General features: G+C 24.3%; 2 pseudogenes; both read right to left on the reverse strand.

Moving 5' to 3' along the window:
* Nucleotides 1-894: 894 nt before the first annotated feature.
* On the reverse strand, nt 895-1,644 carry LOC143363459 (cytochrome c oxidase subunit 2 pseudogene; annotated as a pseudogene).
* Nucleotides 1,645-1,666: 22 nt separating this feature from the next.
* LOC143363425 (cytochrome c oxidase subunit 1 pseudogene) lies at nt 1,667-3,167 on the reverse strand (annotated as a pseudogene).
* Between the last annotated feature and the right edge of the window lie 9,635 nt (nt 3,168-12,802).

The raw sequence follows: 12,802 nt of genomic DNA on the forward strand, positions 1-12,802 counted from the left end.
AATTATTAATAAATTTTGGATAAAAAAAAGAATTAATATATAAGGTATATTTTCTAAAGTTGTCCCTAATAAAGATAAAAGTAAATGTCCTGCTAATATATTAGCAGATAGTCGAATTGCAAGAGTTCATGGTCGGATAAAATTTCTAATAGATTCAATTAAAATTATAAAAATTATTAATGGTCCTGGTGTGTTTATGGGTAGAAGATGAATGAATATTTTATTAGTGTTATTTAATCATCCAAATAATATAAATCTTATTCATAATCTTAGGGATAAAGAAAGATTAATAGATAAATGTCTTGATGGGGTAAAAATATAAGGTATTAAACTTAATAAATTTAATTTTAAAAATATAATTATAATAGTTAAAAAAATAATCAAGTTTGATGAAAATTTTTTTTTTGTTAAATTAAAAAATTCTTGAAAAATTTTTTTGTAGAAGTTTAATCAAAAGATATTAATTCGTGAAGGTAGTAATCAATAAGGTCAATTTATTAATATTAAAGGAAAAAATAAAATTAATCAATTTAAAGATAAAAATTTATTTGTAGAAGGGTCAAAAATTGAAAATAAATTTGTTAACATTTAAAATTTAATAGTTTTTTTTATTAATTTAAAATTATTTAAATTAGTATAAGTAGTTGGTGAAAATGAAAAAGGAGAAAAGTATAAAATTGAAATATATATATATATAATTATAAGTATAAAAAAGAAAAGTAAAAGTCAATATATAGGTCTTATTTGAGGGATAAAAGAATAAAATCATTAGAAGTAGACGATTAACTACTATATTTTGGTTTAAGAGACCATTTCTTTCTTTCAGACATCTAATGAAAGAGTATTATTATAATAATTTTAAAATGACAATTTAATGTTATAAAATTTAACTAATTCTTTAATTATTTTTATTAATTCAATTAATAAAATTAAAATAATTTGTTCTTTCAATAACAATAGGTATAAATCTATGGTATGCACCACAAATTTCAGAACATTGTCCAAAAAATATTCCAGGTCGTAAAGAAATTAAAGATATTTGATTAATTCGACCTGGTGAGGCATCTATTTTAATTCCTATAGTTGGGATAGTTCATGAGTGAATTACATCTATAGAAGATACTAGTAATCGAATAGGAATTTTATAAGGAATAACTGCTCGATTATCAACATCTAATAAACGAAATTGATTAATATTTTCAATTGATTTAATTATATATGAATCAAATATAAAATTAGAAAATTCAGGGTATTCATAACTTCAATATCATTGATGACCAATTGATTTAATAGTAAAATATGTAGGGTTTCATAATTCATCAATAAAATAAAGAGTTTTAAGAGAAGGGATTGAAATAATTAAAAGTATAATTATAGGAGTGATAGTTCATAAAATTTCAATATTGTGATTTTTTAATAAATTTAAATTTAAATATTTATTATTTAAAATAAAAATTATTATATATATAGTAGAAATAGTAATTATTGTTAGGATAATTATTGTAAAATTATAAAAATAAAATAAATTATCAGCAAATGGAGAGTTAGGATCTTGAAAAGAATATATATTTCATGTAGCTATATTTATTATATAAATAAATTTTAATAAAAATTATTAATTTTATTTATGAGACTTAAATTCATTACACTATTCTGCCATATTAAAATTTAAAAATAATAATAGGAAGTTCATTATATGAATGTCTATAAGGGGGGTAATTTTGTAATCATTCTAAAGATGATTGAAAATATTTAAATATAATTAAACGTTTTATAATTAATCTTTCTAAAATAATAAAGATTAATAAAATTATTCTATTAAAAGCAATTAATGAACCAATTGATGAAATTAAATTTCAACAATAGTAAGCATCTGGATAATCTGAATATCGTCGAGGTATTCCTATTAATCCTAAGAAGTGTTGTGGGAAAAAAGTTATGTTTACTCCAAGGAATATTATAATAAATTGAATATTTAATAGTTTTTTATTTAGTGTAAGTCCAGTGAATAGGGGGTATCAATGAATTAATCTTGCAATAATTGCAAATACTGCACCTATAGATAAAACATAGTGGAAATGGCCAATTACATAATATGTATCATGAAGTATAATATCAATAGAAGAATTTGATAATATAATTCCAGTTAATCCCCCTAATGTAAATAAGAAGATAAATCCTAAAGATCATATAATTGATGGGTTTATTTTAATTTTTGATCCACAATAAGTAGCAATCCATCTAAATACTTTAATTCCTGTTGGTACAGCAATAATTATAGTGGCAGATGTAAAATATGCTCGTGTATCAACATCTAATCCTACAGTAAATATGTGATGAGCTCATACAATAAACCCTAAGAATCCAATTCCTAATATAGCATAAATTATTCCTAAATTTCCGAAAATTTCTTTTTTTCCTCTTTCGTTAAAAATAATATGTGAAATCAATCCAAAGCCGGGGAGAATTAAAATATAAACTTCAGGATGACCAAAAAATCAGAATAAATGTTGGTAAAGAATAGGGTCTCCTCCTCCAGAAGGGTCAAAAAAAGATGTATTTAAATTTCGGTCTGTTAATAGTATAGTAATAGCACCTGCTAAAACAGGGAGAGAAAGAAGAAGTAAAATAGCAGTAATTTTAACTGATCAAGGAAATAAGGGGATTTGATTTATATTAAGTGAAATATTTTTTATTAATATAATTGAAACAATAAAATTAATAGCACCTATAATAGAAGAAATACCTGCGATATGTAAAGAAAAAATAGTAAAATCAACAGAAAAAGATGAGTGGTATATAATTGAAGATAGGGGAGGGTAAATAGTTCAACCTGTTCCTGATCCTGTAGATAAAGTTCTTCTTATTATAAGTATAAATAATGAAGGAATTAATAATCAAAATCTTATATTATTTATACGTGGGAAAGCTATATCAGGAGCTCCAATTATTAGTGGTACTAATCAATTTCCAAATCCCCCAATTATAAATGGTATAACTATAAAAAAAATTATAATAAAAGCATGTGAAGTTACAATAGTATTATAAATTTGATCATTATTAATTCATCTCCCAGGTGTTCTTAATTCTATACGAATAATTATACTTAAAGATGCTCCGATTATTCCTGATCATATAGCAAAGATAAAATAAAGTATCCCAATATTTTTATGGTTAGTTGAATAAAATCATTTTTGGTAATAAATTTTATTTAGAAATATTATGCCTGATAAAAGGAGTAAACTGTAAATTTATTTATGAAAATAAATTTTCTAATATTAAATTAAGATTTAAATAATTAAGTTAAATATATATTTATATAAAACTTTGAAGGTTTTAAGTTTTATTAACTTAAAATCTTTGTTTATATAGTTTATAAAAAATATTAAATTGCAAATTTAAAGAAATTAAAAAATTATAAATTTAGTTTATAAATGAAAAGGTAAAAATTAAGGTAAATGTTAAAAATGAAAAGTATATAATAAATATAATATTAAAATTAGAATAATCAAATAAATTAATTTTATGTCTAATTTTAGAATTTGTTAAAAAAAAATTGTTATTATTAAAATTTAAATAATTAAAGGTTATTAATAATCTAGAAAAGATAATCAATATAGATAATATAATTATATAATTATTTGATAATATAAGATCAATTAAATTTCATTTAATAATAAATGGTAAAAATGGTGGAAGTTGGGAGTATTTGAATATTATTAAATTATAAAATATTTTATTTTTATAATTTAATCTTAAATTTAAAGAGTTTTTGTAATAAAGATTTAATTTTTTAAGTATAAGTAAGATTATAAGAGTTGAAGTTATATAAATGGTTATATAAATGATTATAATGTTAAAATTTAAATAAGAAAAGATTAATAATAAAGGAATATTATATATGGATGAATAATTTATTAAAAGAGTAAAGGATGAGGTATTTATTGAAAAAATTACTGGAGGAAGTATAAAGAAAATTAATAAAAATAAAATAATAAAATTAAATTTAATAAAATTTAAAAATATAAAAATAGGGATACATTTAATAATTGTTAATAATAAAATTAATGAATTAAAATTAATTTTTTTTATTAAAAAATTTATTCATCTATTTAAGGGGTATAACCCTAATTTTAATCATAAGCTAAATAATAAAATAAAATTGATATATAAATTAAATGTTTTATTTAAAAATCTGTAAATAATTAAAATAGAAGTTATTGAAGAAATTATAAAATATATAATTCTATAAATTTTTAAAGAATTAATATTTAAATAAATAGTGTATAATATAGAGGAAATTTCTAAAAATATTCATATAAAGAATAAATTGGGGATAAGTAAGGAGAGAATTATTAAACTTAATAAATTTAAATAAATAATAAAGTTTATTAATAATTAATTTATATTTAGTTTTAATTTTAAAAATTAATTATATTAAAAATTTTAATTATAAATTTAAATATATTCAAGTGTTTTAAGCATATAAAATTTTGAATTTTGTGGAATTAATTAATTTAATGAATATAAATATATTTGTATAATAATAAATAAATAAAATTATTGATAAAAATTTAGTAAAAGTGATTTTTTAACACATTTTTATTACATCAAAATAATCCTTTATTCAGGCATTTTACTTATATAAAAGATTTTTCTATATTTAGGGTATGAACCTAAAAGCTTAAATTTAGCTTATTTATATAAGTTTATAATAATTATTATATAGAGAAAGTTAAAGAATTCTTATAGAAAATAATTTTTATTTAAATTTCAGGGGAAAATTTATATAAAAATTGAATTTTAAAGAATTATTATGGAGATAATAAATTAAAGAAGAATTCTCATAGAAAATAATTTTTATTCAAATTTTAGAGGAAAATTTATATAAAAATTGAATTTTAAAGAATTATTATGGAGATAATAAATTAAGAATTCCCATAGAAAATAATTTTTATTCAAATTTCAGAGGAAAATTTATATAAAAATTGAATTTAAAAGAATTATTATGGAGAAAATAAATTAAAGAAGAATTTTTATAGAAAATAATTTTTATTTAAATTTCAGGGGAAAATTTATATAAAAATTGAATTTTAAAGAATTATTATGGAGATAATAAATTAAGAAGAATTCTTATAGAAAATAATTTTTATTCAAATTTTAGAGGAAAATTTATATAAAAATTGAATTTTAAAGAATTATTATGGAGATAATAAATTAAAGAAGAATTCTCATAGAAAATAATTTTTATTCAAATTTTAGAGGAAAATTTATATAAAAATTGAATTTTAAAGAATTATTATGGAGGTAATAAATTAAGAATTCCCATAGAAAATAATTTTTATTCAAATTTCAGAGGAAAATTTATATAAAAATTGAATTTAAAAGAATTATTATGGAGAAAATAAATTAAAGAAGAATTCTTATAGAAAATAATTTTTATTTAAATTTTAGGGGAAAATTTATACAAAAATTGAATTTAAAAGAATTATTATGGAGAAAATAAATTAAAGAAGAATTCTTATAGAAAATAATTTTTATTTAAATTTCAGGGGAAAATTTATATAAAAATTGAATTTTAAAGAATTATTATGGAGATGATAAATTAAAGAAGAATTCTTATAGAAAATAATTTTTATTTAAATTTTAGGGGAAAATTTGTACAAAAATTGAATTTAAAAGAATTATTACGGAGAAAATAAATTAAAGAAGAATTCTTATAGAAAATAATTTTTATTTAAATTTTAGGGGAAATTTATACAAAAATTGAATTTAAAAGAATTATTATGGAGAAAATAAATTAAAGAAGAATTTTTATAGAAAATAATTTTTATTTAAATTTCAGGGGGAAATTTATATAAAAATTGAATTTAAAAGAATTATTATGGAGAAAATAAATTAAAGAAGAATTTTTATAGAAAATAATTTTTATTTAAATTTCAGGGGAAAATTTATATAAAAATTGAATTTTAAAGAATTATTATGGAGATAAAAATTAAAGAGAAATTCTTATAGGAAATAATTTTTATTTAAATTTTAGGGGGAAATTTATACAAAAATTGAATTTAAAAGAATTATTATAGAGAAAATAAATTAAAGAAGAATTTTTATAGAAAATAATTTTTATTTAAATTTCAGGGGGAAATTTATATAAAAATCGAATTTTAAAGAATTATTATGGAGATAATAAATTAAAGAGAAATTCTCATAGGAAATAATTTTTATTTAAATTTTAGGGGGAAATTTATACAAAAATTGAATTTAAAAGAATTATTATGGAGAAAATAAATTAAAGAAGAATTTTTATAGAAAATAATTTTTATTTAAATTTCAGGGGGAAATTTATATAAAAATCGAATTTTAAAGAATTATTATGGAGATAATAAATTAAAGAGAAATTCTTATAGGAAATAATTTTTATTTAAATTTCAGGGGGAAATTTATACAAAAATTGAATTTAAAAGAATTATTATGGAGATGATAAATTAAAGAAGAATTCTTATAGAAAATAATTTTTATTTAAATTTTAGGGGAAAATTTGTACAAAAATTGAATTTAAAAGAATTATTACGGAGAAAATAAATTAAAGAAGAATTCTTATAGAAAATAATTTTTATTTAAATTTTAGGGGAAATTTATACAAAAATTGAATTTAAAAGAATTATTATGGAGAAAATAAATTAAAGAAGAATTTTTATAGAAAATAATTTTTATTTAAATTTCAGGGGGAAATTTATATAAAAATTGAATTTAAAAGAATTATTATGGAGAAAATAAATTAAAGAAGAATTTTTATAGAAAATAATTTTTATTTAAATTTCAGGGGAAAATTTATATAAAAATTGAATTTTAAAGAATTATTATGGAGATAAAAATTAAAGAGAAATTCTTATAGGAAATAATTTTTATTTAAATTTTAGGGGGAAATTTATACAAAAATTGAATTTAAAAGAATTATTATAGAGAAAATAAATTAAAGAAGAATTTTTATAGAAAATAATTTTTATTTAAATTTCAGGGGGAAATTTATATAAAAATCGAATTTTAAAGAATTATTATGGAGATAATAAATTAAAGAGAAATTCTCATAGGAAATAATTTTTATTTAAATTTTAGGGGGAAATTTATACAAAAATTGAATTTAAAAGAATTATTATGGAGAAAATAAATTAAAGAAGAATTTTTATAGAAAATAATTTTTATTTAAATTTCAGGGGGAAATTTATATAAAAATCGAATTTTAAAGAATTATTATGGAGATAATAAATTAAAGAGAAATTCTTATAGGAAATAATTTTTATTTAAATTTCAGGGGGAAATTTATACAAAAATTGAATTTAAAAGAATTATTATGGAGAAAATAAATTAAAGAAGAATTTTTATAGAAAATAATTTTTATTTAAATTTCAGGGGGAAATTTATATAAAAATCGAATTTTAAAGAATTATTATGGAGATAATAAATTAAAGAGAAATTCTTATAGGAAATAATTTTTATTTAAATTTCAGGGGGAAATTTATACAAAAATTGAATTTAAAAGAATTATTATGGAGAAAATAAATTAAAGAGAAATTCTTATAGGAAATAATTTTTATTTAAATTTCAGGGGGAAATTTATACAAAAATTGAATTTAAAAGAATTATTATAGAGAAAATAAATTAAAGAAGAATTTTTATAGAAAATAATTTTTATTTAAATTTCAGGGGAAAATTTATATAAAAATCGAATTTTAAAGAATTATTATGGAGATAATAAATTAAAGAGAAATTCTCATAGGAAATAATTTTTATTTAAATTTTAGGGGGAAATTTATACAAAAATTGAATTTAAAAGAATTATTATGGAGAAAATAAATTAAAGAAGAATTTTTATAGAAAATAATTTTTATTTAAATTTCAGGGGGAAATTTATATAAAAATCGAATTTTAAAGAATTATTATGGAGATAATAAATTAAAGAGAAATTCTTATAGGAAATAATTTTTATTTAAATTTCAGGGGGGAATTTATACAAAAATTGAATTTAAAAGAATTATTATGGAGAAAATAAATTAAAGAAGAATTTTTATAGAAAATAATTTTTATTTAAATTTCAGGGGGAAATTTATATAAAAATCGAATTTTAAAGAATTATTATGGAGATAATAAATTAAAGAGAAATTCTTATAGGAAATAATTTTTATTTAAATTTCAGGGGGAAATTTATACAAAAATTGAATTTAAAAGAATTATTATGGAGAAAATAAATTAAAGAAGAATTTTTATAGAAAATAATTTTTATTTAAATTTCAGGGGGAAATTTATATAAAAATCGAATTTTAAAGAATTATTATGGAGATAATAAATTAAAGAGAAATTCTTATAGGAAATAATTTTTATTTAAATTTCAGGGGGAAATTTATACAAAAATTGAATTTAAAAGAATTATTATGGAGAAAATAAATTAAAGAAGAATTCTTATAGAAAATAATTTTTATTTAAATTTCAGGGGAAAATTTATATAAAAATTGAATTTTAAAGAATTATTATGGAGAAAACAAATTAAAGAGAAATTCTTATAGAAAATAATTTTTATTCAAATTTCAGAGGAAAATTTATATAAAAATTGAATTTTAAAGAATTATTATGAAGAAAATAAATTAAAGAAGATTTCTTATAGAAAATAATTTTTATTTAAATTTCAGAGGAAAATTTATATAAAAATCGAATTTTAAATAATTATTAATGAGATAATAAATTAAAGAGAAATTCTTATAGAAAATAATTTTTATTCAAATTTCAGAGGAAAATTTATACAAAAATTGAATTTTAAAGAATTATTATGGGGGGAATAAATTAAAGAGAAATTTTTATAGGAAATAATTTTTATTTAAATTTCAGAGGAAAATTTATACAAAAATTGAATTTTAAAGAATTATTATGGAGGTAATAAACTAAAGAGAAATTCTTATAGAAAATAATTTTTATTTAAATTTCAGGGAGAAATTTATACAAAAATTGAATTTTAAAGAATTTATTAAAATACGAACTCGAAAAAGGAAAACTATATTCGCACTTGATTGAAATTACAATAGACTATAAACAATGATGTGAGCACATTATTGTGGTCACCCGGACAGAATAAAGTAAAATAAAACTTATACAATGATTGTCGATCGAAACCTCATGGCAAGGGCGCGCATTCATGATCAAGAATCGAACAGAACAAGAACACACCAGATCGGCACGTGACAACCGAAAACGGACCACACACACTCCGCTCGCAGCGCCATCTATCTGATAGATTTCTAACACTTCCCCTTAAATTTAAAAGGAGAAACCTTAAATTTACTCATATAGAAAACCTTACTTTAAAGAAACCTTAATTAACTAAACCTAGCGCTTTTATACATTTTTCGTGCTTTGAGCCATTCAAAGGCTTGGTTAATACATCAGCAACCATGTCTTCCGTTCGCAAATACTTAAAATTAATCTTTTCTTCACGCAAAATTTCCTTTATAAAATGATGCCTAATCGCTATATGTTTGGTCCTCGCATGGTAGACCGGATTCTTAACCAACTTTAACGCACTCGCATTGTCGTTGAAAATAGTCACGTCGAATCCAGTTTGAACCCCAAGCTCCTTAAATGTATTGGACAAGTACAGGACCTCTTTAGCGGCATCAGTAATGGCCGTGTATTCAGCTTCAGTTGAGGATAACGCAACCGTCCGTTGCTTCCGGGACTCCCAGGTGACAGGACCTCCGCAAAAATAAAATACATAGCCGGTGAAGGAACGTCGGTCGATCTCGCATCCTCCCCAATCGGCATCCGTATAGCCTGTCAATGAGTCGTTACCTGATTTATAAATTATACAATAATTACAAGTTCCCTTAAGGTATCTCAGTACCCTTTTAGCGGCTTCCCAATGTGCCCTTCCGTAGCAGTTGTTAAACTGACTAAGATAACTCACCGCGTAGCCTATGTCAGGCCTAGACACCACGGCAAGATACATCAAACTACCTACCAATTCGCGGTAAGGATACTGTTTACTCTGGATATCTGCATCTTCCTTGACCAGTGCAATCCCAGGTTCTAAGGGCATTTTAACGGGATTGGCCTCTACCATGTTGAACCTTTCAAGTAACTTCTGAATATATCCTTTTTGGCTCAATTTAACCTTTCCAATGCCTAACTCAAACTCTATTCCTAAACAATACTCTAAATTCCCTAAGTCTTTAACGGAAGAAAAAACCTTAGATAGTCCACGCTTGATGTCTTCAATTTTCTTTGAGTCTCTGCACAAAATTAGAATATCGTCCACGTAGACGACAACTAATAACAAATCTTCCCCTTTGTTACGACGGTACACGCAAGGATCGAAATTTGATGGACTCATCCCTAAAAGTCTTAATTCCTTGTCCAACTTGGTGTGCCACTGTCGTCCTGCTTGCTTAAGACCGTAGATGGCTTTCTTTAACTTGCAAACTTTATTGCCAGATCTTGCTTGCTTTAACATCTCCCTGGCCGCAACTTTAACACGACTGCTACTGTCTCCTGAATCTGCAATTTTCCGTAGTATGGTCTGTAGATTCCTGGGCATCTCCATATATACCTCTTCGTCTAGTGAACCATTTAAATATGCGGTTGTTATATCAATTTGATTGATACTCATTCCGTAATGAGCAGCCAAAGCAGCAGCTAATCGAATCGAACTTAGGCGCGCTACAGGTGCGAAAGTTTCATTATAGTCCATTCCAGGTCTTTGGCTAAATCCTCGAGCAACCAATCTGGCTTTCCTTCGCTCGATTGCTCCATTTGGTCCATGTTTATTTGTCAGTACCATGCGACAATCCACAACATTTCTTCCTTCGGGTCGCTCAACCAAGTCCCAAACGTCCTTTTCCAGCATGGATTTTATTTCATCAACCATTGCCAATATCCATTCATCTGCATCTGCGCCAGATATGGCAACGTCCAGGGGAATCTCACTGGCATATCCTAAAAAATTTTCTTGATTATTTGTTCTTTGCGAGTATACTTTGCGTGGTCTGCCTCGGCCTCCAGTCCTTATGATTCGAGGGCGTCCGGGGCCTCTTCTAGACTCTATGTTGAATTCGTCCTCATTATCATCATCTTCAGGGTTCTCTTCATTTTCTCCATCAATTTCTTCATTTTCTCTATCAATTTCTTCATTTTCTGGAGCTTTATCCGCGAATTCTATTATAGAATCGTTTTTCTCATCTTCCTTAGTTGAATACTTTTCCTTATTGATGTCTTGAGTTGAGTCTGTGAACTTCACATCGCGGCTGACTACAATTTTGTCTGTGCTTGTGTCTAGAAGACGGTATCCTTTGGATTTTTCATCAAACCCTGCAAAAATGTATTGCTTTGCCTTGTTATCTAGCTTTTTTCTCAATTCTTTTGGTACATGTGCATATGCTTTTGATCCAAAAATATGCATATCCTTAAAGTCAGGCTTTATTCCGCACCATCTCTCCATTGGAGATGTACCTGTAGCTTTTGTAACCAGTCGATTTTGTAGATAATTTGAAAAATGGACTGCCTCACCCCAGTATTTTCTCTCAAGTCCAGCATCGATTAACAGGCACCTTGCCATCTCCATGAGAGATCTATTTTTCCTTTCTGCTACACCGTTCTGTTCCGGGGTGTAGCTGACCGTATATTGACATTTTATTCCATGTGCTGTGAAGAAATCCTTTAATTCTTTATTGATGTACTCCGTACCTCGGTCGGATCTGAAAACTTTAGGAACTTTTCCAAATTTGGTCTTTGCTTCTTGTACAAAGTCCTTGATCCTGTTTGTTGTGTCAGATTTATGACCTAACAGATATATTGTCGTATACCTGCTAAAATCGTCAATTAAAGTCAACACATAACGTTTCTGACCTGGAGTTCTAGTCTGCATCGGTCCACATACATCGGTGTGTATTAAATCTAATATCGATTCAGACTTACTGTCAGACTTCTGAGGGAAAGGTCTTCTGGTCATTTTTCCCTTTACGCAGGTGTCACATATTTGTCTCAATCCGCAGTCCTTAATTTTTATTCCCTGTATAAGTCCTTTCGACACCATTTCCTTTATTGCCTCAAAGTCCCTATGGCCTAATTTTCTGTGCCATGTGTGCTGGCAGTTTAATGAATGCTGACTAGTAGCAACAAGAGCCTTGTCGACACTCCTTAATTTAAATAGGTCACCGTATGATTCAGTCTTGATTATAACATGGTCTTTGCTGCTTATTTCACACATTCCTTTGGTAAAATTAACCTCAAAATCCTTATCTGTCAACCTCTTGACGGATATCAAATTCTCTTTTAATGCTGGAACATATAACACATCCTTTATATGAATAGCAAGAGGATTTCCTTGAGGGCCTTCGCACCAAATTTTTCCATCTCCTCTGCCTTCAATTTCTGCACAAGAACCATTCGCTAGTCTCACTTTCTCATTATTGCACTTCTTTAAACTAAGAAAGAAATTTCTATTATTTGACATATGACTGGTGGCACCGGAGTCAATGCACCAATCATCTTTATTCCATGATACGCTGTTGACCTCAGCATGGAAACAAACATCACTTGTAGAGTGAGGATCCGTAGAGTCTGTACGTACTCTCTGACGAACAACCTGACTAGCTTTCTGATTTGACTTGCCTGGATTCTTTTCCTTCCACCTCTGGTACTTTGTGCAATTCTTCTTCAAATGACCCTGCTTCTTGCAGAAATAACAGGTATACATACTCGGCTGTTCTGTAGTTTTTCCTGATCCGAATGTGTTTCTTTGAGTTACTTTTAAAGCTTT

Source organism: Halictus rubicundus, unplaced genomic scaffold (genome assembly GCF_050948215.1).
Source record: "Halictus rubicundus isolate RS-2024b unplaced genomic scaffold, iyHalRubi1_principal scaffold0047, whole genome shotgun sequence".
Classification (NCBI taxonomy): Eukaryota; Metazoa; Arthropoda; class Insecta; order Hymenoptera; family Halictidae; genus Halictus; species Halictus rubicundus.